The 27,169-nt window shown below is 49.9% G+C and overlaps 1 protein-coding gene across 3 annotated transcripts in view; it reads right to left on the reverse strand.

The window, feature by feature from the left end:
* UGT8 (UDP glycosyltransferase 8) overlaps nt 1-27,169 on the reverse strand; it is a 112,814-nt gene that overhangs the window by 73,766 nt on the left and 11,879 nt on the right. The window contains exon 1 of one of the 3 annotated variants that reach the window (XM_068112431.2): nt 18,835-19,422. The exons of the other annotated variants lie outside the window; for them this stretch is intronic. The gene's annotated coding sequence lies outside the window, so the exon portion shown is untranslated. Of the gene's footprint in view, nt 1-18,834; nt 19,423-27,169 lie in introns of those variants that run through there. 3 annotated transcript variants of the gene reach the window in all.

Below are 27,169 nucleotides of genomic sequence, written 5' to 3' on the forward strand. Positions count from 1 at the left end.
ATATTGGATTGAAGGAAAATATTAAATAATTATATCTCAGAAACTGCTAACCCGATCGATGTGAAATTTTACAAATATCATCTTGCACCATTGCTGCACATAGTTTTGAAAATGATGACGTTGTAACTTATGTGGTTTGGTAGCCATCTTGAATCGAAAAACAAACCTTATCCGATCAACACGAAACTTTGTATACAAAGTTTGTTTGTTTTTCGATTTCGAAACGTTGAGTTTCAATGAGTTTCGAAACTTTGTTTTTTTTGTATACAAGATCGAGGCTCGTGAAAGAGCTAACATGAATCACACAGAAAGACAAACCGACACATAAAACATATAACATGGGGAGTGGTAGACAAGATGGGGAGAGAAGGGGAAGCACACAACCACAACATTTGAGAGCAGGGAGAAGTGTGGGAGGGAGAGGGCTTGGGGGCAGGAGGCGTGGGGGGGGGCGGGGGAGGGAAAGAGGTATAAAACACAAGGGGACCGAAATTAGCGGGGGTAGAAAAGATCAAGGTTTTGGATGGGGGAGGATAAGAGATGGTGGTGAACAGCTGTTTTAAAGACCTGGAGGGTGGAGTGGGATTGAAGAGAGTGAGGGAGTTTGTTCCAGAGGCGGGAGAAAAGAGGAATGAAGGAGTGAAGGTGAGCAGAAAGTCTTGATTTTGGCAGTTTAACCATAAGAGGGTTGCAGGCAGATCTTGTGCGACCTGTAGGAATATTTTGGGGACAGAGCCCAGAGAGGGCTGGGGGGGCAAGGCCAGAGAGGAGTCGGTAGAAGACGGATGTCCCAAAGACGGCCGTCATCACCCCTTTCAGCCTCTTTGAGTTCCTGCGGATGCCTTTTGGGTTGCGGCCCAGGCGTTCCAGCGGCTCATGGACAGCGTCTTGCGCGACTTACCTTTCATCTACGTCTACCTGGACGACATCCTTGTCGCGAGCGCGTCCCGGGAGGAGCACCTGCTCCACCTCTGCACGCTCTTCAAACGCCTGGGCCAACATGGCCTGATCATCAACCCCGCGAAGTGCCGTTTCGGCGTCACCGCCATCGACCTTCTTGGGGCACCGCATCACCAGGCACGGGGCCATCCCTTTACCGGCCAAGGTGGAGGCCGTCAGGAGTTTCCCACGCCCCCGCACGATCAAGGGGCTCCAGGAATTCCTGGGCATGGTGAATTTTTACCACCGCTTCATGCCCCGCGTCGCCCAGCTCCTGCGCCCCCTGCACGAGGCCCTCCGGGGGAAGCCGGGCAAAGGTGACATCGCCTGGACGGAGCCGATGGCTGTGGCATTTGCGGGCGTAAAGCTGGCCTTGGCAAATGCCACCACGCTGGCGCACCCGGCGCCCGATGCACCAATCGCCCTCACCACCGACGCGTCGGACTACGCGGTGGGCGCGGTGCACGAGCAGTGGGTGCGTGGTGCTTGGCAGCCGCTGGAGTTTTTTAAGCCGGCAGCTTCGCCCGCATGAACGCCGCTACAGCACCTTCGACCGCGAGCTGCTCGGGCTCCACCTGGCGGTCCGACACTTCCGCCATCTGCTCGAGGGCCGCCCGTTCACGGCTTTCGTCGATCACAAGCCCCTTGTGTTCGCAATGGCCAAGGTCGCCGAGCCATGGTCGGCCCGGCAGCAACGTCACCTCTCTGCCGTGTCCGAGTACATGACGGACATCCGTCACGTCGCGGGTAAAGACAACCCGGTGGCGGATTGCCTTTCCCGGTCCGTCGCACACGCGGTCCACCTCGGGATCGACTATGCCCGGATGGCGGAGGACCAGACCGCCGACCCCAATGTCCAGGCCTTGCGGACCGCTGTCACGGGCCTCCGCGTCACCGAGGTGCCGTTCGACATCGCGGGCACGGCCCTCTTGTGCAACGTCTCCCTCGGCCGGCCTCGCCCCATCGTGCCCGCTGGCTGGCAGCGCCCAGTTTTCGACGCCATCCACGGCCTGTCCCACCCGGGCACGAAGGCCTCCCAGAAGCTCGTCGTGGCGAAGTTCGTCTGGCATGGCCTCAGAAAGAACGTCCGCGATTGGGCCAGGACATGCCTCGCGTGCCAGCGTGCAAAGGTCCACCGCCACACCCAGGCCCCGTTGGCCCCGTTTACGGTGCCCGAGCGTCGGTTGGACCACGTCCACATCGACTTGGTGGGACTTCTGCCCCCCTCGCGGGGGTTCACCCACCTCCTCACCATGGTGGACCGCATCACCCGGTGGCTGGAGGCCGTGCCATTGGCGGCGACGGCTGCGGCTGCGCGTGCCATTCGCGCAAGCCTTCATCGCCACGTGGGTTGCCCGGTACGGTGCCCCCTCGGACATCTCGTCCGACCGCGGCCCCCAGTTCACCTCGGAGCTCTGGGGAGTGGTGGCGCAAGGGCTCGGCATCAAACTGCACCGCACCACGGCCTACCACCCCCAGGCCAACGGTCTGTGCGAGCGCTTTCATCGCTCCATGAAGGCCAGGCTCTGGGCCAGCCTCCACGATGGCAGCTGGGCCGACAGGCTCCCCTGGGTCCTGCTGGGCTTCAGGATGCCTTAAGCGCCCAAGGGCGACCTGCACGCGTCCTCGGCGGAGCTGGTCTTCGGACAACCGCTGCGGGTGCCGGGCGAATTTATCCCCGACTCCACGGCTCCTTGGTCCGCGGTGCAACAGCGCTCCACCCTGCAGGAGACCGCCAGGAGGTTCGCCCCGGTGCCGTCGGCACACCACGGTTGCCCGTCCTCCCACGTCGCCCCGGAGCTTCGCACGGCGGAGTACGTTTTCGTCCGGCACGACGCCCACCGGGCACTGCTGCGGCGCCCATACGACGGGCCCTTCCGCGTGCTGGAGACCGGGGACAAACATTTTACCGTGGACATCGGCGGTGCCCCGGATCGTATCTCCGTGGACCGCCTCAAGCCGGCCCACCTCGATCTGGACCACCCCCCGCAAGCAGCTCTGCCTCCGCGTGGAGGCCGCCCCCCGGCGGTCAGACCCCCCGGCACCCCCCAGCCCCGCCGTCCCGCTACCCCCCAGCCCTGCACGCATCGCCAGAGGGCGTTTCGGCCGGGTCATCCGGCTTCCCCGCAAGCTCACCCTTCAGGTGCGCGGGAATTCTGGGGGGGCGCGTGTGGCGGGCACAATGATCAATAATTCCGCGCACCAGTGGGTGGCGCGAGCGTCCGGGCGTGGGACTGAGATACATGCCCCGCCTTTCAGCCGATCGGCCACGCCCGGGGGCAAGGCGTGGCCTCGGGATATATATGCGGGCTCGAAGGTCGAGCCCGCCCAGTGCTGATGAGCGGGCTTGTAATAAAGTGCTTTCGTTTGTATCCACGCGTTGTGGCCTACCTTTTTGGCAATCGAGTCGTGTGTGCACAGCACCACACCATAACATTTTGAGATATCCTGCTATGTATCGTTTTTGGCCCGATATCCCAATGGTGAAGGATCACTTTAAAATTCTAGTAGCCGGATCCGGATCCGGATCTTCACCAAAATCTAATCATGTCGTCCTTGTCACATACACTACATCTCTGCCAAATTTCTTCGAAATCCGTCCACAACATTGAGATATCTTGTTCACAAACAAACAAACAAACAAAGGAACAGACAGACAAACAGACAGGGGTGAAAACATAACCTCCATTCACCTTTGGTGGCGGAGGTAACTAGATCCATTTACCTTCCACTATGAAAGTTTGTACTAACCAACAGAACCTTTGTTTTACCTTCTTTGCATAAAACACACCTGTATGTTTGGTATTAATTCATATTCAACGACTGAGTGAAGCCAACTGGACCCTGTCTCATTCTCATACCTTCTTACACTGTCATGACAAAGCTGCCGCCAAATGAAGAACAAGAGTCATGACATCTGCCTTTGCTCCATGAGAGATTTCAAAAACATTCTGCTCATACCTTATGTTGCGTGCACCTAAATAAGGCCCTCGATGGCCATTTATAACCAGTTTTCATAGCAACACCAAATGAAATTAGCAATCTCTTGGGAAGGAAGGGGACGTTATCTCAAAATGGCATCGTTAGACGATTGTTTCAACACACTGTGCTTTGTCCTGAGCTGTGTACCAAAAGGCTGGTTTTATCTAACTGTAAAATGCCAGGTGTATTTGTGATCTTACTAGTATCTACAGTAAGCTTAAATACAAAATATATATATATATATATATATATACACAATTAAATTAATTAATTAATTAAGGCAAAAAATTAAAGGCCACACAGTACATTTCCCTTAAGTAACAAAATGTTCTGATGAAGTGGAGGCGATACCTGCAGATTTGAAATGATGTAGGATAGGACAAGGGGTAAAGCAGATGCTAATCATATATGGAGTCGTGATATTGAACCTTAAGCGACCAATCCCATAGCATTCACTGGATATAATATTCAGCACCCTGAAACAGGGTGGTGATGTGGCCATTGTTACTGAGCCATGAAAACGTTTACGACTTGTGGGCGAAACGGCTGATGCTCTGGAAAGGAAGTGTGGTCGTGCATAAATGGATGGATGGGGAATGTGCACAAATGTAGCACAATATTGTTCACTTACTGGACAACATATAACAATAACCACATGAACATTTACAGTTAAAATGTAAGGCCTGTCATATATATATATATATATATATATATATATATATATATATATATATATATATATATATATATATATATATATATATATACGTATATATATATATACATATATAGTGTTGCGGTTTTGAGTTTTGTATAATAAAGGTAAAATTTCCCCCTCATAGTTAGTCACACGAACAACATGTAGCCTCGCGATAGTGCAGTTATCTCTTAGTATTTGTGAGCATAGTCTTTTTCCTGTGTTAGTTCTGCGTTGAGTAGAGTAGGGAGAATAGGTCCTTCTCCTACTTCCAGTGCCTTATCCCGCCTCCATCGCCTCATGCCTCTTTGTGCTGCCTTTGGTTCTTTTGGCGCGAATTAACACGAGGCAGGCCTAGGAGGGTCGGGGCGGGACCGAATGAGGACGGCAGAGGAGCTGACGGTACGCGTAAGCCGCCAATCAGGGCTCAGAGGGTGTGGCGGCAGCACTGCGTCACAGGGCGTGGTTGGAAGGTTCGAGAAAGTTTGAGAAGGTTCGGGGCGTGTGGATATAAGCCGTTGCGCAAAGCCACCAAGAGTCGAGTCGAGGGAGTGCACGGTGAGCAGTTGGTGGAGTTCGACCAGCAATTGAGGTGCGAGGACTGAGTTGGCATTGAGTAGAGAAAGACGCGCATGAACCGGGATACGCGCTCATATGAAAGTGACGCTCGGTGAAGCCGAGCCGCATATAGTGCATTGAGTTACGCGAGTGATAACACGCTGTGTAACCACCAGCCGCGCTGAGATACGCGTACTTTACCTTCCTACCTCATCGGCTGCCTTTTGTTTGAGATGGGTGCTACGAGGATCCTTCCACCGCCTGCTTGCCTTCTTCGCGGGATGTGCTGGGACCGTGGAGAGCCGGATGGGGCCGTTCTTGGACGACCAAGCCGGCGTGTTTGGCCTGAACATCACCCTGCCTGCAATTCCCTGTGCGAGTGGGATGGGCCCGAGTCTGGGCGTTAAGAATAAGACTGTTTAAGTTCTGCTCTGTGTCTCTGCTTCTACCGATCCTTGTACATGCGTGGGAATAATAATTAAACCTGTGTTCTTCCTTCCATTCGATCGTTCTTGTGATTTCCTCATTGACTAAGCGTGGTACGAATAGAACCGCTGTAATCGGGGTCCAATATTTAACGGTGACTGCACGGACCACGTGGTACGCAATCCACTCGGTGTACTGAAATTACACCTGGCTCATGCGAGGCTTGGTCCCCGCTTCCGTGGCAGCGCAGGGATTTAGGTACGAGTGAGACTTGGTCCCAAAACCCTAACTTGCGTTTGCCCGGAAGAGGCGTTTCAAGTCTCTCGGTTACGCCAAGCCCAGAAAGAACAAGGGGCTTAATCCCCCCTTGGTAAGGGGAAGAAGGGCGGCGGAAACCATAACAATATATATATATATATATATATATATATATATATATATATATATATATATATATATATATATATATATATATACGAGGTGTGTTCAAAAAGTATCCGACCTTTGTTCATAAAAAATACTGGTATCCAGATACAACAAACTTACACTAATCTCCTTCAAAGTAGTCCCCTTGGGCTGCCACACACTTCTCCCAACGGTTCTGCCACTGTCGGAAGCAGCGCTGGAACGCCTCTTTTGGGATGGCGCGCAGCTGGTCCGTCGCATTCCGCATGATGTCTTCTCTGGACTGAAATCTGGTCCCTTTCAGGGGCATTTTCAGCTTGGAGAAAAGCCAGAAGTCACACGGAGCCATGTCGGGAGAGTAGGGAGCCTGACGAAGCACAGGTGTGTTGTGTTTGGCCAAGAAACTCTGTATCAAATGTGAAGAATGGGCGGGTGCGTTATCGTGATGGAGCTGCCAATTGCCTGCTGCCCACAGGTCCGGCCGTTTGCGTCGCACAGCGTCACGAAGGCGACGCAGAACCTCTTGGTAATACTCCTTGGTGATGGTTGTGCCGTGTGGTGCGTACTCGTGATGAACCACGCCACTGGAGTCGAAGAAGACGGTCAGCATGACTTTGACATTGCTGCGGACCTGCCTTGCTTTTTTTGGCCTCGGGGATGTTGGATGCTTCCATTGTGATGACTGCAACTTGGTTTCTGGGTCGTACCCATAAACCCAGGATTCATCGCCAGTGATCACTGTGTTGAGGAAGCTGGGATCGCTGTTCACAGTCTCCAGCATGTCCTGTGCGATCTCCAAACGGAGTTGCTTCTGCTCAATCGTTAGCAGCTTTGGTACGAACTTCGCTGAGATTCTCCTGAAGCCCAAATCCTCCTTCATAATGGAATGAACGGATCCAATGCTGATGCCCACCTCGTCTGCAAGTTCTCTGATCGTGATTCGACGATCCTGCATCACCAGGGTCCTCAATTGGTCAATGACGATCTCATTTCGGGATGTTGAGGGCCTACCCGAACATGCTTCACTCTCCACTGATGTGCGGCCATCTTTGAAGCGGTTGTACCACTCCTTTATCTGTGTGGTGCTCATTGCTTCGTCCCCGAAGGTCAGTTGAATCTTGCGGATCGTTTCCACTTGGGAATCGCCAAGCTTTACACAAAATTTGTTGCAGTAGCGTTGTTCAAGTTTTTCCGTCATTTTGTCAAAAACGAAAATCCGACGGCGCTCACTTACACTTCCTCACTCATCGGCGGTCTGCTGTCGAATGAAAGCTTCTGCAGGTGGGAAAAAATTCACGCGTGCGCATTAGGATCGCCTACATACTTGCACCAATCAACGCCTCCCTAGCTTCATTTGTTTACGCACGACAAATGAAGGTCGCATACTTTTTGAACACACCTCGTATATATATATATATATATATATATGACGGGTTGTCCCCCCCCCCCCCTTTGGAACTCAAGAAGAGGCACCTTGAAGCAGCAAAAAGTGGTTTAATACAAAATCGAGCAAAACACAATATTGTGGAGCACGTCTTGAAATCGCAAGGCCTTGCCACACCAGACCATGCAAGTCCAAGCCACCCTGAAATCATTCTGACACAAGATCCTTTATATAATCGAACAAAGCCTAAAAAAGCCTCCGCTGAAATAATGACCTCAGACAAGAGAGATTAAGTTTAAAGGCACAGATGTGTGAAAATAAGATAGTTCTCAGGCTATTTTTCCCAACAAGCTGGGCTTTTACAAGGACCAGGGATGCATTCCCATAATAAAGTTCAATGGTATTTACTTTTGGCAGTAAAACACATACAAATCAAAGGAACAAATCAAAGGATACATCTTACATCATCCCCTGTTCGAGGTTAACTTACAACTATTCCCATAACTTTCTCCCTTTAGAAGATGCTGAAAAAACGTCTGCAAGGTTGGATTTGACCGAGCTGTGAAACAACATGTTTTGCATTGAATCTAGCTTTTTTTGAAGCAAGCAAAAGAAAGACACAATTAAATATATATTTCTCAGGTGCCCTGGGTCACGTGGTGCCCCCCATGGCCCCCCATGCCCTGCCCCCGACATATATATATATATATATATATATATATATATATATATATATATATATATATATATATATATATATGTATATATATATATATATATATATATATATATATATATATATATATATATATATATATATATATATATTGTTACGGACACGACCTATATGTTATGCTGGGCCGAGCGGAATGGCCGCCGTGTTCGCACAGTTTACCCGATTCCACTCGAACGTTGACTAAGTCGCGCTATGCTAAATCAATGATGGAAAGGACACAACGGCTGGGTTAAATGACACGACACAAGGGGTACAGTTCTCAAGACCTCTGGAGGAGGATATAATATTGGTTATGCAGAACGATTAGATTACACGGCAAGAGGTACAGCACAGAAAGATGGGCACTTAGACACGGTCTTATCTTAAAGCCTGACAGACCACAGACAAACGGGACAAGACTGACTCACACAGGGATTGATGGCAAGGAAGGGCAGGCAGTCGATAGCTCAAGGTGCACCTTGAGCTCAGGGGCAGAATCGACCCGGTCCGGTCCAGAGAGGCGGGAGGTATCTCTCAGCGCTAGGAGGTGGCGTCCTTTCTTCTTCGTAGCTGAGGCGCATCTGACGTCACCTCCGTCTTCCTGCGCATGTCCAGCGGGGAGTGACACGCCCTCGGCTCGTTAGCTCCGCCCCAGATGGAATCGGTCCGCCGCTTCTTATTGGGTGCGGGGGGTTACCGGGCTCCGCCCTTGACGAGGAGCTGACAGTGAGCCCCTGCGTGGTAACCCCGTCGGAGCACATGGTCAATGGCGGCTAACCAAGCCGGAGTGAGGACGCGCACTCCCCGCGCCGCTGTTGTTGTTGTTGGTGTTGTTGTTTCATGAGGAAGAGATGCGGGGAGGTATTGGGAGGTCCTAAACTTACTAATGGTGCCATACAATCACATTCTGGTGCAACGAAGAGTCAGAATTAATGGAAACGAGTCCTTAACTGACATAGACTAAGAATAACTAGCAAGATGTCCTATAGTTGTCTACGTGAGATGCGGTGAACCTGGGCACGACATTTAATGGGGGAAAAGGGGGAAGGTCGGGGCTACAGAGTGTTGTTTACAGACAATGGGACTAGGGAATGGGGGATTGGGGATAGTTGGGGAGTATTGGGGAAATAGGGGAATATTTACAAGCGGATATGGATGGAGGCCAAATCCCATATCCGCAACAATATGTATGTCTACCATGTTTCGCTCCCATAAATCATAACACTTCTCACACATGCAGCATACACCTTTCCCTTCAGCTTCAACGACACTCCCCTCCTAGTCAGCACACCACTCAGTTCTCGAAACTTCTTCCATGCACATCTCACTCGAGCAACCGTTGCCGAGTCTGATCCACCTTCTCCATTCAGCACGTCTCCTAGGTAACAAAATGTTTTCACACCTTCCAGCTTCACGCCGTCTCCAAGATCCAACTCAACATTTCCTACATCTGCAGCTCCATCTGTGCACACGTTACACTTGAATGTAGCTGCCACACTCATTAATGACCCTCTCAAACCACTACATTTTTGATGAACCCACTCAGCGCACATTGTACATTGAATGGAACTCACTCCGACACCCTTCCTGCACACAGCACACGGCCACTTCCCAGTTCTTTCCACCTCACCACATGCTTTACCACTTGCCATCACCTTCGTTTTTCGATATTCACCTTCAGACCTTTTGTCTCCATACATTCCTTCCACTTGTTCATCTTCTCCTTCAGTCCATCCATACTTTCTGCAATCAACACCAGATCATCTGCATACAACAACTCCCACGGAAAACCCACCTTTATGTTCCGAGCCAGCACCTCCATCACAGATACAAATAGTAGTGCACTTAGTACCGACCCCTGATACACTCCCACCTTCACCTCAAACTCACCACTGTTCCCGTCCTTCATCCTTACAGCTGTGCGCGCTCTTTTGTACATTGCCATCACTACTCTGATCAACCATTCCTCCACTCCTAACTTCCTCAATGACCATGTCTCTACTTCACATGGAACCCTATCGAATGCTTTCTCCAGATCAACAAAACCAAGAAACAACTTCTTCCTCTTCTCCATGTACTTCTCCTGCAACTGCCTCACAATAAAAAGCGCGTTTGTCGTTCCTCTTCCTGGCATGAATCCAAACTGCATCTCGTCAATCTTCACTTTCTTCCTTATCCTCCTCTCCAACACCCTTTCCAATACCTTCATTCCATGTTCCAATAACTTTATCGCTCGATACGAGCCACAGTCCAGAGGGTCACCTTTCGCCTTGTATAGAGGGACGAGGGTACTCAGTTCCCAATCCACTGGAATGCGGCCTTCTTTCACCACCAGATTGCAGATCTCTGTCATTCTCTTCACACCCCAATTTCCCGCTGCCTTCAACATATCTCCCACAACTCCCGTCGGCTCTCCCGCTTCTATCGCTTCCTCAACTTCCTTCTCGGTTATCTTCTCTGCCGGTCCTAAAACTGGGTTACTCTCTATGTTGCCATTCCATTCATTCTCTGTATTCAACAGCATTTCCATATATCTCTTCCATCTTCCTTTAATTCCATCTGGGTCCACAACGATTTGTCCCACTTCATCCTTCAAGCAACTCACCCCCATCATATCACACCTCTCTTTCGCTCTCTGCTTTGCAATCCTGAATACCGCTCTCTGACCCTCTTCCAAATCCAAGCATTCTCCGAACATTTTCCTGCATGCCTCCTGCGCCTTTGCTAACTCTTTCTTTGCAGCCTTCCTGGCTGCCTTATAACTTTCATGCTCTGCCTTTTCTGCCCCCATACCCTTCGCCTTCTGCCACTCCTTGAACTTCTTCCTCTTCTCGCCAATCTTCTTTCCAACTTCATCATCCCACCACCATGTTTCCGAGTGCCTCGGTGGTCCTTTTGTCCATCCACGTACCTCACCAACGGCTCACAACAGCCTATCTTTCATTGACATCCAACCACTTTCAAGCTCAACCACATCATCCTCCACCATACTCAGCCTCTCTTTTAATGACTCCCTCACTGTCACCTCTTTCAACCTCCACACCTTCATTCTCGGTTGGTACTTCACCCGCCAAGCTCTCCTCACACCTTTCACCATTATGTCGCAGACAACCAAGTGGTGCTGTGAAACAGCCTCCTCCCCCGGGATCACCTTTGTATCCTGGAGGTGCCCCCTATCTCGCATACGCACCAGCAGGTAGTCAACAGTTGTCGTCAACCCACCTGACGTGTATGTAACAAGCTTATTATCCTCTTTCTGGAGCTGAGTATTACAAATCAACAAATCAGCTCCATCAGCAAACTCCAAAATCCTTTCACCTTCTCCATTTCTCACACCATATCCGTAACCCCCATGAACTCCCTCAAAACCGTCCATACTCCTTCCCACATGTCCATTTAGGTCTCCTCCTACCACAACAACTTCCTTATCTTTCACGTTTTCCATCAGCTTCTCTATTGCACACCAGAACTTGTCCTTCTCTTCATCGCTCCGACCAACCTGCGGAGCATATCCCGTGATGACGTTCACCAAGAGCTTTCAAATCATCATTTTCACCATCATCAACCTTTCACTCACTCGAGTCAAACTCATCACACCGTCTACAAACTCCTCAGAAAACAGGACACCAACACCATTCATGCCTTCTGGGCACCCTTGCCACACAAACTTGTATTTCTGTCCCTGCCTCCCCTTCACCATTCTCACACCACTTCCCTTCCATCTCGTCTCCTGCACACAACATATGTCCACTCTTCTTCTGACCAATACTTCCACCACTTCTCCTGATCTCCCTGTCATTGTCCCTACATTCCATGTCCCAAACCTCAGAAACCAATCTCCACGTCGGGCATCAGACGTTTCGTCGTCATAAATGGAGTGATTTCCACCTTTGCTTCGATCGGGTTCCCCAACTTGAGTTTTGACGAGAGGGAGTGGGGTCCCCCATGGGGTACTTCGGGCTGGACCCTGCCCATATGTAGTTGTAATTGTCATGGTTCTCTTTTTGAGGCAATGTTTTTTTTATGGCCGGATGCCCTTCCTGATGCCAACCCTTTTAGTCGCCTCTTCCGACACGCAGGGATACGGTGTACCTATTCTAAACCGGGGTACACACCGAATCAACAGCCATGATCCTTCGAGTATTAATTCGTCAGAACAAAAGAAAGCAGAAAACATACAGCGGGGTACAAAAATCCATCCAATGGAAAAGTTTATTCCACGATATGTGATTAAAAACTAGTTCTAATATGAAACCAAAAGCACTTTAAAAATATTTCCTAGAACTCTCAGCATATAATAATTATTATAATCGGAAAAATCAAAGCAGTCTCAAACATTCAATAATCAGTGTGACCCCTTTTTACTTTGAGAACAGTGTCAACTCTATTTGGTATTAATTGAATGAATCGATGGATTATGCTAAAATCCATTTTTTCCCAACAGTTTTGTGATGCACTCCACAGCAAAATCAGACTGCTCACAGAAATTTTAGCTCCAAATGTTTTGACCCTTCATTTCTTCTGTTAAGAATATGAACAAATATCTTCAATATACCGGTAATGAAACATTGTTGTTTGAAATCATGGTATGAGAAACCTTTGTATTGATGTAAGTGGACTCACTTTTGTACCATACTGTAGCCATTAACTAGTTGACAAAATAAATTGTTTATTTATCCTGGCAACACAGACGAGCATTCAGTTGTGCATACATACAATCACGTGAAAAAGTAAGTACACCCCATGTAAAGTTTTGATTTTTTCAACATATTTCAACATACAGCTATTTGATCTTCATTTCAACAATACTGATAGATAAAGGTGATATAATATAACAAATATCATGAAACATTTACATTTTGTAGTCCATTGTATAATTTAAATAAACATAAATGCAAATTTCACGTGTGGAAAAAGTAAGTACATCCTCGGCTCTAACAGGTGGTATTGTCCCCTTTGGCAGATAGAACCTCAAGTAGTTGTTTCTTATAACTGTCTACCAGTCTCTGACATCGACTGGGAGAAATTTTTGCCCACGCCTCCATGCAGAATTCTTTCAGCTGTGCGATGTTTGAGGGATTTCTTGTATGCACAGCTCGTTTAAAATCCCCCCACCACATCTCGATGGGATTTAGATCCGGGGTTTGACTTGGCCATTCCAGAACCCTCCATTTCTTTCTTTTCAGCCATTCCTTGGTGGATTTACTGGTATGTTTAGGGTCATTGTCATGTAGCAAGGTCCACCTTCGGTTGAGCTTCAACTTTCCGACAGATGGCCTCACATTATCCTCAAGCACCCTCTGGTACAATGAAGAATTCATAGTGGATTCAATGATGGTGAGCTACCCAGGCCCTGAAGCAGCAAAGCTGCCCCAAACCATAATATTTCCACCACCATGCTTTACAGTTGGTATCAGGTTCTTGTGGTCAAATGCTGTCTTTGGTTTTCACCAAACATGTCTTCTGGTACTGTGGCCAAATAGCTCTACCTTTGACTCATCTGTCCAGAGCACATTGTTTCAGAAGTGCTGGTCTTTGCCGAGGTGTTCATTGGCAAACTTTAGTCTTTGCCTGATGTTCTTTCTGGACAGCAAAGGTTTCCTCCTGGCACACCTCCCATGTAGATCAAATTTGTGCAGCCTCTTTCTAAAGGTAGACTCGTGCACTTTGACATCTATAGTGGCAAGAGCTACCTGTAGGTCCCGTGATGACATTCTGGGGTTCTTAAAGACGTCTTTCAGCATCTTGCGGTCTGCTCTCTGGCTGAACTTGCTGGGGCGGCCTGGCCTGAACAAGTTGGTAGTTGTTTGGAATCTTCTCCACTTGTAGATGATCTACCGGACAGTGGAATGATTGATTTCAAATTGTTTGGAGATCTTTTTAAATCCCTTCCCAGACTCGTAGGCATCTATAACCTTTTTTCTGAAGGCCTCAGAGAGCTCTTTTGATCTCGGCATGGTGATGCCGCACACTTCAACAACAAAGAGAAAACCAAACTAAATGTCTGAGGTTTAAATAAGACAGGTTCCTCCAAGATCCTCTCTAACAATGTTCTAATCATTTGCACCTGAGCTGGTGCACCTCATTCTAATTTTACGTATTTGAAGTAGTGATAAATGTAGGGGTGTACTTACTTTTTCCACATGTGAAATTTGCATTTATGTTTATTTAAATTATACAATGGACTACAAAATGTAAATGTTTCATGATATTTGTTATATTATATTGTAGCAGTTACCGGAAGCATTACACAATCCCCTTGCACCGGCCAATGACGTAACCAGTGGGCGGTCACTTGCCCGGGCTCGTCCGGACTTGCCTTGCCTGGGCGGACACTTGGTTTGCATACCACACCCCGTTGAGAGGCGTGGCTTACCGATTTGCATACCATGCCCCACCCGAGAGGCGTGGCTTTTGTGTGGTGAACTTTGGTTATAAATTGCCGCCCGTTCTATCGGGCTTTTCAGTGCTTTTGAGTTGAGCTAGAAATAAATAGCTCAGTGAAACTTCGTTCTTGTGTCGTCCATTTTGTCTGGCTTTATCGTGCGAGCACAGCTCCCACAATTGGTGACCCCTTTCTAAGAACACGGCGATGGAGTCATCTGTAGCTTTGAAGCTCCCTGGCTTTTGTGAATCGCACGCAGCCGTCTGGTTCGCCCAAGCGGATTCTCAATTCGCCCTGCGGAACATTACGGAGGCCACGACGCGCTACCACCATGTGGTCTCCGCACTCAACGCCTCCACTGCCGCCCGGGTCCTGAGCTTCCTACAGAACCCACCAAACGCCGACAAATACGGCGTGCTCAAAGGCCTACTCCTCGGTGCGTTTGGACTCACGGAGACCGAACGCGCGCGACAACTGCTCGACCTCCCGGATCTGGGTGAGGCCCGTCCATCCGAACACATGGACCACATGCTTGCTCTACTCGGCGACCACAGCCCAGATTTCCTCTTCCGCAAGCTGTTCCTCTGGCAGCTACCTGGGCAGGTACGATTAGCTTTGGCTAATTCGCCCATCACGGACCCTCGCGCCCTGGCCAAGGAGGCCGATACATTTTCTCGGCCAGGCGACACGTCGGAGCGGCCGCCTGGAACCCTGGGCCGACCGAGGCAACGCCCGCGCCATAACCGGCGCCACCACCGGCCGAGTTAGCGCCACTGGCGGCTTGCTCATTGAGCGGCTCCGCACCAACCAAGCTAGCCTGCGCTCTCCCGGCCGCGAACGTTTTCACCCGCCTACTCTCCGAGTTTCCCGCCCTCACGCAGCCGACGTTTTCGGCCGTCGCCGTCAAACACGGTGTCAAACACCACATCCAGACCGCAGGTCCACCGGTCTATGCCAGGGCTCGTCGCCTCGACCCGGCCAAACTCGCCATGGCGAAGGCGGAATTCGACGCACTGGAGCGATTGGGCATTGTGCGGCGCTCGAATAGCATGTGGGCCTCGCCCCTGCACATCGTGCCCAAACCGGGTGGCGGATGGCGACCATGCGGCGATTACCGCCGTCTCAACGACGCCACCACCCCCGACCGGTACCCGATACCACATATACAGGACTTTTCCGCCCGTTTTGCAGGGTGGGTGATCTTTTCCAAGGTCGACCTCATTCGGGACTACCACCAGGTACCCGTCCGGCTGGCCAACGTGCCGAAGACGACGGTAATTACACCTTTTGGCCTCTTCGAGTTCCTTCACATGCCGTTTGGCCTTAAGAACGCGGCCCAGGCCTCCCAATGGCTGATGCACAGCGTGCTGTGCGACCTCACCTTCCTTTTCGTCTACTTGGACGACATTCTCGTCGCCAGCACTTCCCGGGCGGAGCACCTCATCCACCTGCGCACGCTTTGTGAGTGCCTCGGCCAGCACGGCATCATCAACCCAGCGAAATGCCAGTTTGGCGTAACGGCCGTCGACTTCCTGGGGCACCGCATCACGAAGCGCGGGGCCGTTCCGCTGCCGACCAAGGTGGAGGCAGTCACAAGTTTCCCACGCCCCCACTCCATCAAGGCCCTACAGGAATTTTTGGCAATGGTAAATTTCTACCTCCGGTTCGTGCCTCGCGCCGCCCAATCATGTGCCCCCTGTACGAAGCCCTCCGGGGCAAGCCGGCCAAGCACGACGTCGCCTGGACCAAAGAGATGGACGAGGCGTTCACGGGCGCTAAGCTGGCCCTCACCAACGCGACCATGCTGGCGCACCCGGCGCTCGACGCACCCATCGCCCTCACCACAGACACTTCCGACTACGCGGTGGGCGCCGTGCATGAACAGTGGGTGAATGGGGCTTGGCAACCGCTGGCCTTCTTCAGCCGACAGCTTCGCCCTAACGAGCGCAAGTATAGCGCTTTCGACCGCGAGCTCCTCGGCCTTTACCTGGCCGTTCGCCACTTCTGCCATCTTTTAGAGGGCCGCCCGTTCACGGCGTTTGTGGACCACAAACCCCTGGTCTTCGCCACGGCCAAGGTTGCAGAGCCGTGATCGGCCCACCAGCAGTGCCACCTCTCCGCCGTGTCTGAATTTACGACGGACATCCGGCACGTCATGGGCAAGGACAACGCTGTGGCCGATTGCCTCTCCTGGTCCGGCGCGAACGCCGTCAACCTCGTTGTGGACTTCGCTCGCACGGCGGCCGACCAGACCGCCGACCCCACGGTGCAAGCCCTCCGGACAGCGGACACAGGCCTGCGGTTGGCCGACGTCCCCTTCGAGGACACAGGCACAGTTCTCCTGTGCGACGTTTCCCTGGGCCAACCTCGCCCCATCGTGCCCACCGGATGGCAGCGGCACATTTTTGACACCCTCCACGGCCTTTCCCACCCGGGCCGGAAAGCATCGCAGAAGCTCGTTGCAGCGAAATTCGTCTGGCACGGGCTCCGTAAGGACGTCCGCGACTGGGCCAATGCCTGTGTCGCCTGCCAGCGCGCGAAGGTCCACCGGCACACCCAGGCCCCGTTGGCACCATTCGACGTGCCCGTGCGGCGCTTCGACCACGTCAATGTGGACCTGGTGGGACCCCTTCCCTCCTCGCGGGGCTTCACCCACCTCCTCACGATGGTGGACAGGACCACCAGATGGCCGGAGGCCGTCCCGCTGGCATTAACAATATCCGCCGATGTGGCGCAGGCCTTCATTGGCACCTGGATGGCCCGTTTCGGTGCCCCCTCGGACATCTCCTCCGACAGAGGCCCGCAATCCACTTCTGAGCTTTGGGGCGCGGTCGCCCAGGCCTTGGGGGTCAAGCTACACCGCACCACGGCCTACCACCCCCAAGCCAACGGCTTGTGCGAGCGGTTCCACCGCTCGATGAAGGCCGCTCTCAAGGCCAGCCTCCAGGATGACGGTTGGGCTGACAGGCTCCCGTGGGTCCTATTGGGCCTCCGAACGGCCCCTAAAGAGGACCTCCGGCTTCCACCGCCGAGTTGGTCTACGGCCAGCCACTGCGCGTGCCGGGCGAGTTCATCCTCGACACCACCGGCCCCTGGTCCACAGCTCGCCAACGCTCGGTCCTCCAGGAGGCCACCAGGAGGTTTGCCCGCGTGCCCACGTCCCATCATGGCTGCTCCCAACCCCACGTCCCCCCAGCACTTCGCACTGCGGAGTACGTTTTCATCCGGAACGACGCACACCGGGGACCGCTCCGGCCGCCGTACGATGGACCTTTCCGGGTCCTGAAGAGGGACGACAAGTCATTCATCGTGGACATCGGCGGCAAAACGGACCACATCTCTGTGGACCGCCTCAAGCCGGCCCATTTGGACCTCGACCAACCTCCACGGTTGGCCCTTCCTCCACGACGGGGCCGTCCCCCGTCAACCAAGCCCCCGCCCGACCATCCACCGCCACGCCACCTACCACCCCCACACTAATTGCCAGGGCGGACGCTTGGTTTGCATACCACGCCCCGTTGAGAGGCGTGGCTTACCGATTTGCATACCACGCCCCGCCTGAGAGGCGTGGCTTTTGTGTGGGGAACTTTGGTTATAAATTGCCGCCCGTTCTATCGGGCTTTTCAGTGCTTTTGAGTTGAGCTAGAAATAAATAGCTCAGTGAAACTTCGTTCCTGGTGTCGTCCATTTTGTCCGGCTTTATCGTGAGAGCATAGCTCCACAATATCACCTTTATCTATCAATATTGTTGAAATGAAGATCAAATAGCTGAATGTTGAAATATGTTGAAAAAGTCAAAACTTTACATGGAGTGTGCTTACTTTTTCACGTGACTGTATGTAACTGACTCAGTAAAACGTACAATTGTAAAGAGGTTCTAAATTGATACGTCTCCTCCACCCCAAACCCGTGGCGACATTGATGCTAAGACCATAAACAAGAGAAACTAAATATTTTATACAACACCCGCCTCTCCCCTACCCACTACCGTGCCCCTCCTTCCCCTTCCTTAACCCCCCTCCTTCCTTCACCCCCTCCTTCACCCTCCTTCCCACCCCTCCCCCTTCCCTTTCTTTGGAGAACCAGTTGAGCACCGCAAAATGATTTTCACGATTTAAAAATGAAATGAAGGGGTTAACAGTCTCAGAGGTAAACTGAATAGGCCAGCTTCGTACATGGATACACTGCAGCCTCTATAAAAATGAAACTATTAGATCATCTTTGCTCTTCCTGAGCTTTGCACACTATAATATGGTGCACAGGTGCTGCGTAAAGTGAAAATGTCAGTTAAAGATGGGAGAGTTCCAACGCTTAGTACACAACGTGTTCCTTTGGTCTCTCACCTTCAACTCGTTCTTCAACTCCGGGATAGTCTCCACATGTACAGAGTATCGTGTGAGGGAGAGGAAGAGAGGGGAGAAGAGAAAAAGAGTGAGAAAGAAGGAGTGAGAAAGAGAGGGAGTGAGAGAGAGAAGGATAGAAGGGGGAGAGAGAGGAGAGAGATTGAGAGAGAAGGAGAGAGAGAGGAGAGAGGGAGGGGGTGGGGGGGAAAGAGAAGAAGAGAGAGCGAGAGAGAGAGCGAGAGAGCGAGAGAGCGAGAGAGAGAGAGAGAGAGAGAGAGAGAGAACGTGGTTGCAAGGATGAAATCACCTTTGTGGGTTGGTTGGGGGTGGCGAAGGTGGGAGGAGAGAGGTGAGGGAAGCCAAAGTAAGAAGATTAAGTTTTAAAGTGATGTTGCAGAGGGTAACATCGTTGGAGTACAAAGTCTAATCAGAGCTCTGCCAGGACCGCCTCCATTTCACCCACGACAAGCCAGCACAAATGAAGCTCAGATAATCCTCCCCTGTAGCCCTGATTTTCTGGTTTGTCTTGCTTTGTAAAGTACATATCCTGCGTCGGGGCTCAGAAATGCTCTTTACATTTGAAGGATCCTGAGAACAAAAGCAAGATTACATGTATGAAGGATCGTACAAGTCAGTGCACATGATACAGTATATATAGGCCATTATTTTTATTTTATTTTGTTACCCTCCTTTAGACAAAGTGTATTCTGTTAACATGAACCTCTGCCTTCATCTGAAATGTGACACAAGGAAACCGAGACGAACTGCTGTGATGCTTTACATCTTTCATGAAGCGCAATATAGTACTGGCTCAACAAAGAACAAGTCACATGACCATATCACCAAACACCCTCTACTGATAAAGGTTCACATCGAAATTATGGTAACTTGGAACCTACAAAATAGTGCCGTATAGCACATGGTCTCAAATTGCGGCACCACTTTATATCTACAGGCTATGTAAGTCACAGGGTATGGGACAGCTGCCAAAAGTAAGAGGTAAGAGATAAGGGTACGCAAAGGTGAAAATTCGTGGAAACAAACATCCAATTTGCAATAGAGTTTTGTTGTTTTTGTATACAGTGTCAAAGCTCATGCGGGAGCTAAACATAGAAAGGATCAGGATGGAAAATAACGAAAAAAACCAACAGAAATAGAATTGGGTGGAGACACAGAATGCAGGGTTGAGGAACAAATTAAAGGAAGACTTGGACAAATGAGGGACGTAGGGAGAATGACAGCAAGGGGAGGACACAGACACAGACGGACACAGACACAGACACAGACAGACACAATCACAGAAGCAGAAGCAAAAACTGGAAACTCAGAAAGAGTTGGTTTTGGGGAGGGTTCATGGGGATAGAAAATATCAGATATCTCGTCTTTCCTGCTTTCAAACCTCCTGACCTCAGATTATCTGTTGGGATTCCATCCTGGTCAATAAATTCTGGACATACTGCTTCTCCTCTCCAGCAATGGATGGATGGCCTCCACTCGCACAGTTAATGTGCTGCTATCTATCAATGGAATCCTCTGCGCTCCAAGTGAAGTCTGGAGTTACCCAAGGCAGTTTAAAAAAAAAGATTTAGTCAAAAAATTATATTGAAGACAGGAGCTGTAAAAACAAACCATGAAGATTTATACTCAAGAAACAGGCTAAAAATGTTCAGCACATTACCTGGTCGACATAAAATTGAGATAACCTGAAATATTTACCTTAATTTTAGATTTAAAATGGGGAAACAACGGACTGGTGTACACACATACAGATATTAGACATACTGGTAAACTTGATAATTAAATAAAATTTGAACGCCATTCCCTCATTGTAGTATTGCTCAATTTTCCTAGAAAACGCATTTGAATGAAGCAGGTATGAGCACATACAAGGAAATGTTTGTGTTGATAGAATTCATGTTATTGAAATGTGTATTGACGAAAAAAACGCCAAATTGTCAAAATATCAGATTATAAACCTGTCTGACAGGCCTGATTTCCACGCTGCTGGTGGTGTGTACTTTCCTCCCGTGCACATAACCTGTGCCATTCAATGGTTGCCAGCAAGCCTTTGGAGTACATTTGACTTTGTATCTTCTCCCCGTAATAAATAAAATTATTGTTCCTTTGTGTCTCTCTCCGCAAACATTGACATCCCGCTCTCTGCTCATCCCTGTTCACACTTCCTAACCTGGGGAGACTAACTGTCACTTTACCAGCTGGTTCAGTGTTGGTTCACATAATGTACCTTGGCACATGGCCAGTGGCCACGCAGCTAAGGTATTAGATGTATTTGGGGGACTGGGCAAGGGAAATGAAATTTACATTATTTACCACGTAGCCATTCGTATTTGAGGCGATGTGTGTGAACCTGACATCGTCTCAACTTCTTAATTTCCAACTTTGCATTATTTCTGCAGGTGCTGCATCCTCGACCTGTCTTAAAGGTGTGCGTGATTGCTCCTTTAGCCCTTTATGCATACCGGTGCTACTCAGTACCAACAGAGTAAGTCACGTATGTACTGGCTGGTACATACAGTAATGGTCCTCAAATCAAACCTCAACTTCATACGCTGCTGCTGGATCTCTACCTGCAAACAGCTGGTGATGCAGGATTACCCTTGGCAAAGCCAAGGCGATCGAGCGAGAGTTGTAGTTTCCTTCCCAGCATCAGTGATCCTTGGGATACCCCCGTAGTTGTGCGCTTGGAGGAACGGAAGTGTAGGAATGTTTGTTTGCAGAACAGCCGCTTCTACTGCGAGCCTGCTGTCAGGTGAGCATGGACACCGATCTTTAGCATCTGGGTGAGGTGCTCCACACCTCCATTAGCTTGAGGACGGTATACGGCTGTTCCAATGTGCTTGATAGCTCTCGCTGCCAGGTAAGTTATAAAGTCAGAGGAAATGAATTGGGGCCCGTTGTCTGCAGGTAATGATATCCAGGAGATCCCACCAGGTAGACAACGAATCAAGCCTTTGAATAACCGATTGAGTGGTGACTGACCCTAGCGGCAAAGCTTCAAGACACTTTCAATGGAGGTCATACACCACGAGTAGGGAATGTGCATGGGCTGTTGCACCATGTAGTTCTCCACAGGGGTCCACCTGGAGATGTTTCGAACATGTGGATGGGCACTGCACAGGGGGCAGAAGCTGGTGGAGAGGATTTGCAGCTGAGGAGACATGCAGTGCAAGCCTTGACCATCAGTTTGATGTCGTGATCAATGGTGGCCCACCAGACAATGTCCCTGGGGCATTGTTTAACTTTCCCTACTCCTAAGTGTCCCTCATGTGCCATTCGCAAGATTTGCGCTCTAATAGTCCCCGGAATCAAGGTGTGGTGACCCCTGGCGATACAGACATCCTTCCAGCAGGATAATTCTGCCGTCACTCTGTAGTAGGGTAACAGCACCCCTACCACGTTGGATGGTGTGGTGTGTGCATAGAAGGTACGCTAGAAGGGGCATGGCCAAGAGGAGGAGTAGTTCCGGGTAAAGGATGGAGCGCGGAGAGGATTGGAACGGGACGTGCATCTGATGTTGGATTGAATAAAACAGTTGGACCTTACTGAATTCTTCATTCTTATCATTGGTCATAATCAAGTTCGTACTATAGTACTTTATCAGTTTTTCTAACCACCGGTAAAAGTATGTAAAATTGTAGTCACGTGACATTTTCACCTCCAGCAACTCCGCCAGTAAAAGGTAAACGCCTCTCCTTCGTTCGAAGCGAATGTCCAACCAAAACAGGTTCAGACTTTGTTATAACATCAGCATTTAATCACCACACTTTATCGGATGACGAGGCATGGGGCAACAGTACACCAGGATGAACAAGACACCGGAACCGCCGGGACGCACATGCGCAAATAGCGATGATGCATGTGCCTGCGTTACCAACAGTAATCACATTATCATATAATGGCGTGACTACTTTTTTTCTCTTGCTGATCACCTTGGTGCATACAACCGGATCTACAATTTTATACTAGATCGGAACCAAGGAAATGTATAACACTTAACGAGAGCCAATACGTGTGGTTATAGAGTTAAGTTTGTCAACTCGGTCCGGAACACAGAAGCAGGGACACATGAAGGCCAACAGCAACACCTAGCTGCAGTCAACCCAACCACCATATACAGTGCATTCAGAAAGTATTCAGACCCCTTCACATTTTTCACATTTTGTTATGTTGCAGCCTCATGCTGAAATCGTTTAAATTCATTTTTTCCCTCATCAATCTACACTCAATACCCCATAATGACAAAGAGAAAACAGTATTTTAGAAAGTTTTGCAAATTTATTAAAAATAAAAAAACTGAAATATCACATTTACATAAGTATTCATACCCTTTGCTATGACACTTGAAATTTAGCTCAGGTGCCTCCCATTTCTCTTGATCATCTTTGAGATGTTTCTACACCTTGATTGGAGTCCACCTGTGGTAAATTAAATTGATTGGACATGATTTGGTAAGGCACACACCTGCCTATATAAGGTCTCACAGCTGACTGCATATCAGAGCAAAAACCAAGCCATGAGGTCGAAGGAACTGCCTGCAGAGCTCAGAGACAGGATTGTGTCGAGGCACAGATTTGGGGAAGCCTACAAAAAAGTTCTGCTGCATTGAAGGTTCCCAAGAGCACAGTGGCCTCCATAATTCTTAAATGGAGGAAGTTTGGAACAACCAGGACTCTTCCTAGAGCTGGCCGCCCGGCCAAACTGAGCAATCGGGGGAGAAGGGCCTTGGTAAAAGAGGTGTCCAAGAACCCGGTGGTCACTGGCTGAGCTCCAGAGATCCTGTGTGGAGATGGGAGAAACTTCCAGAAAGACAACCATCACTGCAACACTCCACCAATCTGGGCTTTATGGCAGAGTGGCCAGACGGAAGCCTCTCCTCGGTGAAAGACACAGGAAAGCCTGCTTGGAGTTTGCAAAAAAAGCACCTAAAGGACTCTCAGACTGTGAGAAACAAGATTCTGTGGGCTTTCATGTGTCTATACAAAGCCGGCCTTTGGCCGGCCAAAGATCTGAAACAACGCAGTATTGCAGGACTCAGTGAGGATCATGCCAAACAAGTCCACTGGTTAATTGCCCATAACCGAGACTTGTTCATGCTAGCAGGTAAGAAGCTGGGCCGCACAAAAATGGTAAACCATCGGATTGAGACGGGGGCGGCAAGACCAATTAGGCAACCGCCAATACGGCTACCATTTGGAAAAAGGAAAACTGCTGAGGAGGAAATTGCCAGAATGTATGCCGAGGATGTGATTGAACCCTCTGATGGAGCATGGGCATCACCAGTGGTCCTGGTGCGGAAGAAGGATGGGACAGTTCGATTTTGCATGGATTACAGGAAATTGAACGATGTGACCAGAAAGAATTCATATCCTCTTCCTCGAATCGATGAGACATTTGATGCGTTAGCTGGATCGAAGTGGTATAGCACTTTGGACCTAAAGAGTGGCTACTGGCAGGTTGAAGTCAACCCGGCCAGTCGTGAAAAGACGGCATTTTCAGTGGGAACAGGTCTACGGCAATTCAAGGTTATGCCATTTGGTCTGTGCAATGCTCCCACCACATTTGAAAGGCGTATGGACAGAGTTTTTGGAAGGGTTGCATTGGAAATCCTGTCTCGTCTATCTGGATGACGTTCTAGTCCTTTCATCAACATTTGACCTTGCTATTTCCCAACTTGAACAAGTTTTTTCATGCTTACGGGAGGCGGGGTTGACATTGAACCCCGGGATGTGCCAGCTATTTCGGGCGAGAGTCGCCTACCTGGGACACATTATCGGTCGAGAGGGTGTGTCGACCAACCTGGACAAAATCTCAGCAGTGCAAGATTGGCCTACTCCCATGAATGTACGGCAGGTACGGGCCTTTCTGGGGTTATGCTCGTACTACCGACGATTTATAAAAGGCTTTGCAGACATCGAACGACCCCTACACAGGTTGACAGAAAAGAAAAACACCAAGTTTATCTGGGCCAATGACTATGAAGATGCGTTTAGAGCCCTAAAGGATACATTGACGGGGAGCCCCATACTGGCATTCCCTGAAAGTGAGGGAGAGTTTATCCTGGATACAGACGCGAGCCACTTGGGCCTGGGCGCAGTACTTTCCCAAGAGCAGGGGGGCACAGAGAGGGTAATCTCCTACTTGAGCAGGGCTTTGTCTAAATCGGAAAGGAACTATTGTGTGACACGAAAAGAGTTGCTGGCGTTGTTGACCGCGGTTGATCACTTCCGACCGTACCTCCTCGGAAAAAAAATTGAGCTTCGCACAGACCATGCGTCTCTAAGATGGCTAATGAACTTCAAGTCACCGGAGGGTCAGGTAGCCCGCTGGTTAGAAAAGTTACAGGCTTTTGATTTCAACATTGTGCATCGCCCGGGTCGGCTACATTCCAACGCCAATGCCTTGTCTAGAAGACCGTGCATTGAGCAAGGCTGCCGCTATTGTGAAAGAAAGGACAAGAGGGAGCAGGAGGAGGAAAACAACCAGAATGATCATGTGTGTATAATGCGTGGAAGTGTGCAACCTAAAGAGAGTGATAATGATCTGCTGACAGACTTTGGTGTGGCACAACGAGAAGACTGACTTGAACATGGTCATTACCTGGAAGGAGGCGAACAGACGACCAGACTGGGAAGAGGTAGCGACTCTTACGCCAGACTTGAAAGTGTACTGGGGACAATGGGACAGTTTCGGTTTAGGTGATGGAGTACTTTACCGGAGGTGGGCAGTGGCCGCCACAAACTAGTATGTGTGGTTACTGGTAACAACACAGTGGAAGAAGTCTGAAATATTGTGGCGCTATCACAGACCAAAGGCAATGGGCCACTTTGGGGTAAATAAAACGCTAAAGAAGATGCGGCCAAATTTTTCTTGGATCCATTGCAAAAGAGACGTGTCGCAACTGTGATAAGTGTTCTGCTAAGAAGGGCCCCTCGAGGAAAGAATTGGCCCCGTTGCAATTATACCAAGTGGGCGCACCCCTGGAGAGAGTGGCCGTGGATATTACAGGACCTTTTCCAGAAACCGCCCGGGGAAACCGGTACATCCTAGTCGCTATGGACTACTTTACGAAGTGGCCCGAGGCTTATACGTTGGCAAGTATAGATGCGAATACAGTCGCTTGTGGACGATTTCTTCACCTGGTACGGCATCCCTTCTGAGCTACATTCAGATCAGGGAAGCAATTTTGCAACCTGGGTATATGGAAATTTCTGGGTATATGGAAAACTCGAACCACTCCTTACCATCCTCAATCCGACGGCATGGTAGAACGTTTCAATCGAACCCTAGGTACCCAGCTGGCAATGTATGTGAATGATACTCACACCGACTGGGATGAGGGGTTACCGCTGATTCTAGTGTCATGCAGAACGGCGGTGAGCGAAGCCACCGGTTGCACACCCGCATTCCTGATGTATGGTCGAGAACTAAAACTCCCCCCAGATTTGATTTACGGAGGACCACCTGATCAACAAGTCCAGACCTGGCCCCACTATGTCGAAAGCCTACAACGTGATATTGAAAAGGCGCATCAGTTTGCTCGGGACAGGTTGCAGCGCTCCGGACAGCGCATGAAAACTAGGTACGACACACAAGCCTGGGGAAAGCAGTTCAAGGAGAGAGACCTGGTGTGGGTGAGCAACATGAGGTGGCGGAGAGGGCTCTGTTGCAAGTTTGCCGATCATTGGCAAGGTCCGTGTCTGGTGATGAAACAAGAAAATGACGTCATTTATCACGTGCGGCAAGGACAGCGAGTTGCGCCACGCGTCCTCCACCGGAACAGGCTGAGGGAATATAATGGGGACTCCATCCCTGAGTGGGTACGATTCGGCCAAAATAAGTTGGGGAACGGACTGAAAACCCACACTCCAAATAACTGTACTCCTCCAAAGCATGACCCACGGGGTGGAATCGGTAATAGCAATTTGGCCGGCCAAAGTGGAGGGGAAAACGCAATATTCAGCATCCAGCTTATCTCCGCGACTATGACTTGACTTGACTTGACTTGAGAGGATGCGGGGATAGGTCTATCGGGAGGGGTTGTTGTCCTTGTTCCCCCCTTCCCTCCCCTAGATTCGGCGGAAACTACTTGCAATATTCCTCGTGGCATTCCCCATCTTTGCCTCAAGCTTGGAAGAGAGAGAGAGGGATGCAAGTTGGTTACCTTGCTTGCTGTCGCTTGAATTCTGTAAACCATCAGGACACAGTTGTTTCAGGACACAGTCCTGAAACACATGGACACATGGCACAGTCCATCAGGACACACACAAAGTTGTTTTTTGTTGTTGTTTATTATTATTATTATTATTATTTTAAC

Source organism: Myxine glutinosa, chromosome 4 (genome assembly GCF_964187855.1).
Source record: "Myxine glutinosa chromosome 4, kmMyxGlut1.1, whole genome shotgun sequence".
Taxonomy (NCBI): Eukaryota; Metazoa; Chordata; class Myxini; order Myxiniformes; family Myxinidae; genus Myxine; species Myxine glutinosa.